The 4,005-nt window shown below is 36.9% G+C and overlaps 1 pseudogene; it reads right to left on the bottom strand.

Annotated features, from left to right (window-relative positions):
- Positions 1 to 2,484: 2,484 nt before the first annotated feature.
- On the bottom strand, positions 2,485 to 3,217 carry LOC125200085 (annotated as a pseudogene).
- Between the last annotated feature and the right edge of the window lie 788 nt (positions 3,218 to 4,005).

Here is a 4,005-nt window from a genome sequence, read left to right as displayed (position 1 = left end):
TGCCCGATTTAGGGTAGACTTTCTTCACGTTTTGATTTTTCGCCCTTGTTAATGATCATCCTATCCTTCTCTCCTTTCTCGGCCTTTTCTCCGGTTTGATCCTGGCGTATTCACCCTTCGCGCCCTTTTCTCTTGGTCACCCAGATCGTCTCCTACTCGACTTGATCCTTTAATCCGCACACTTGAGCAACGTTTGCGATAATACATGCATTTCATGACATCGACATAACCAGGCTTAGAATACGACTTATCAACCGCATCCGAATAGTTTGTGATTTTGGTTGCCTTCATTTGCAACCGAATTCTCGACGAAGGCTAGCCAAAGAAACCCAGTACTGGTGGTAAGCCAAATCGGCACCAAAGCGAGTCGATTCGAAGACCGCTACATAGTCGTGAGGATCCGTATGGCGGACACCAGCAAAGCCTCATATTCATCTAGGGCACCGTTGTTCCGAAACGCTATTAGTTCTTGTACAAACGATCCCAAAAGAGTAGAGTCGCTTAATCAAGAGTTGATACCAAGCAGGCATGGTCCAGCCAAAGCGACCATCGCCACCTTAACTCGGTTGTCAGCTGGAGTATTCGAGACCAAGAATATTGTTCGGCCGTGGCTAGCCACCCCCAGCCTCGGTCCGTCGAAGAAGGCATAGTCAGCCGACGCCCAAAAATACCGAGTTTCCAAGATGATTTCTCACTTCTCGGTTCCCCAATATATATAGGCTCACAATAACAAATAAAGCTAAAAAGGTGCAACAATAAATCAAGAAATAACAACTAACTACTTTTGAGATCTTCTAGCTTTGACTCCTTCTTCTACTCGCCGTTTAATTTGGACAAATTACCTCCCTGTTTCCGCGCTCGTACACCCTCCAACGCGTATCAACAACACCGTAGTGTTCCCAACACTATTAGGCAACGGAGGCGTTTGAGTTAACCATGCATATATGCATGCACACGCCTCCTGTTCTCGGCTTAGTCTTGTGCACTGATGACCTTTAAGAGAACATCAACCTTTTACTGTGATGTACCAAAACAATTCTCAGGTTTTGATTGAAGTTTTTAGGCTTTGTTCGCTACACGTAATTTGAATTAAATTGGAATTAGAATTTTACGGAATTAAATTTGAATATAATTCAATTTCAAATCCTTTATTCGGTAAAATATGAAGTGTGTGGTGTTTTGTGTGTATTTAGTGTGCGAACATGCACAAATTATAGTATATAGTATGTATAGTGTGTTTGTGTGTAAATATGCTTAATTTATATATTTGTTTGAAATTCCAATTATCTTTTAATATGGAATTTTTAAATTAGTAGATCTGAAAGAATTCAATTTAAAATCCTAATGTTTTAATATATAAATATTAACTTTGAAACTAAAGAATCTAATTTAAGACTATCAGTTTCATGATTTCAATGCCTATAAAATTAGTCATTATAAAAATAGCACTATCTCCGTTCAAAAAAGATGACTCATTTTTTTCGACGAGATTTTATACAACTATAATTTTTGTGTTAAGTGAAGAAAGTAAAATAAAAAGAAAATAAAATAGAGATAATCAGTGTTTATTTTTAGAATAGATCATTCTAATTGAAAAAAAAAAAATTGGTCATCAATCTTTAATGAGAATATTTACTATCTTTCAAACTTTTGAAAGATACAAAAGGTGAGTGATCAATCGCTAACTTATCATTTAATTGCTAACCACATCTAATTTAAGCGCCATGGATTTTAAAAACGTGTGGTCTACAATTTCATATGTAATTTTCGCTTTTATTAATTAAATCGAAAAGAAAAAAACTCTAAATTAGCTGTATTTAAATGCATTATACTGCTTTCGAAAATATCAACTTAATGTTTTGAGAAGTCAACACAACGCTTTAAGGTTAACTCATTCTTATATTGACATCAGATAGTATTATATTAACATATTTTATATACTACGCGCATTTTCATAAAAAAAATTAAAAAATTTCAAATATTTTTCAAATTTTGACGTCGAACATATGCATGTATGATATCGTTGAATCCTTATGAAATTATCTTTAATTAAATATATTTTATATGAATTTAAAGTTTTGGAATTTCATTTTAAAAGTTAGTTAACTAAACCGGTGGTTAATTTATATTAATATCCCTATTGATATTTTTTGAATTAAATCCTATGTATATTGACGTTTGTTGATCTTATTGACGTTTATGGATTAATGATTTAAGCCCTTAATTTGAATATCTAATAACTATTATTTAACTATAATTAACAATTAAATTATTAGTTAGCAATATAACACTTTCCCATAAAAAATATCGCCAAATTATTTAAGCACTAATTTCAGTTTCCAAATAAAAAAAACATTCTCTCTTCTCAGGAAAATCAATGAATCGCAACTGTTCAAATTTGCACACTAAAATCACGCAAACCATATATTCAGAAAATCGAAATCCGATTTTTTCCCAAATCCCTACTAATTATCATCGATAATTTCAAAGCGTCAAAAATCTAAAACCGAGGCTGAAATTGAAGGCGGCGGCGGCGGAAGGAGAAGCGGCATTCAAAACCCTACCGATCTCAAAGCACACAAACGCATCAACACACGCGTAGCGCACCTGCGTCGGCGTGAGCCACTGGTTGTCCCAGCGGCTCATCGTGACGTGCTTCGGCTTATCCACCTCCTTCTCCAGCACCAGCGCCGCCAGGCTCTTCACGCCGGAGTTTTTCAGATCTCGCCGCCCGTACCTGTCCGCTGCCAGCCCCCTCAGATCCACCGCGTTGGTGTTGAATCCGAACTCGTAGTCCTCCTCCAGCTTCTCCAGATCCGCCTCGATTCCGATCCCGACGAACGTGTGGTTAGGGTTTGCGAGGAAATCGACGAGCGGCGACGGCACGGAGGGGCTGTGGATGAGCTGGAAGATGAGGCAGCGGAGGCCGACGCAGAGCTGGAGCGTGGCGGCGGGGTTGGCGACGTGGCGGTTGAAGGACGGGCGCCACTCGACGTCGAGGCCGACGATGAGGTGCTGCTGGCCGTCGCGATCGATCTCGGAGATCCACTGTGAGGCGATGGTCGGATCGGCGGTGACGGTGGTGAAGACGGAGTCGCCGAAGAAGATGACGTCGTAGGTGTTGTGCGAGTCGTAGGGAGCTCGTGGTCGACGATGGTGATCGAAGGCGGCGTCGTGGTGATCGAAGGCTCCATCTCCGATTTGTGTGTGGAAATTGGTAAAGGAGAGAGCGTGGATTTTTGGGAGACTGATAACAATTTTGGAAAAAAAGGGGAACTTGATTGCCGTCGGAGGGAAAATTTTTGCCAGCGCACTGATCATTGGCGGGGATATAATGGGATTTTAACTATGATTAATTTAATTTCACATAGCTAATTGGGGTTTTGATATATTTTAATGAGTCGGTAAAACAAGAGAAAAAAAAAATTTAGTTGAAATAATATAAGGGAGGATACGATTAAAATAAAAATAAAAAAAATAAAAGAAAATGAAATATTCATTAATGAATTAGATAGCCCAAAAAAGAAATTAGTCTTTTTTACATGATAGAGTGAATAATATTATCTTGGTGGTTAAAAACTCGAAACTCAATAAATATAACAACAATTTGTAAAAATTAGTATTAAAATGTAATCTCTATTCCTTTAAAAATAAAAATTTTTCTTTTTTTTTCCCTATTAAAAATAAAATATTTTCTAAAATGAAAACATTTCTATCTCTACTTTTTCATCTTTTTACTTTACTTTTTTATTAAATCACAAAAAACACTATATATTTAATATTCCCCCCGTCCAATAAGAATAGTATTTTTCCTTTTAAAAGACGTTCCATAAAAATTTAAAGATTTCCTTTTTTAAGAAAAAAACACATTTTTCCACACCTACTTTACTCTCTTTTGTTTTATTCTTTTTTTTACTTCATTTTTTCATTTTCCATTTTTCTCCTTTACTTAACCACCAACACAATTTTTCTTAATCCGGCCGAAAAAAACATCTCCATTACCAT

This window comes from Salvia hispanica, unplaced genomic scaffold (assembly GCF_023119035.1).
Source record: "Salvia hispanica cultivar TCC Black 2014 unplaced genomic scaffold, UniMelb_Shisp_WGS_1.0 HiC_scaffold_8, whole genome shotgun sequence".
NCBI lineage: Eukaryota > Viridiplantae > Streptophyta > Magnoliopsida > Lamiales > Lamiaceae > Salvia > Salvia hispanica.
Note: the sequence above shows the minus strand (reverse complement) of the source record. Positions and strands in the feature narration are given on the sequence as shown.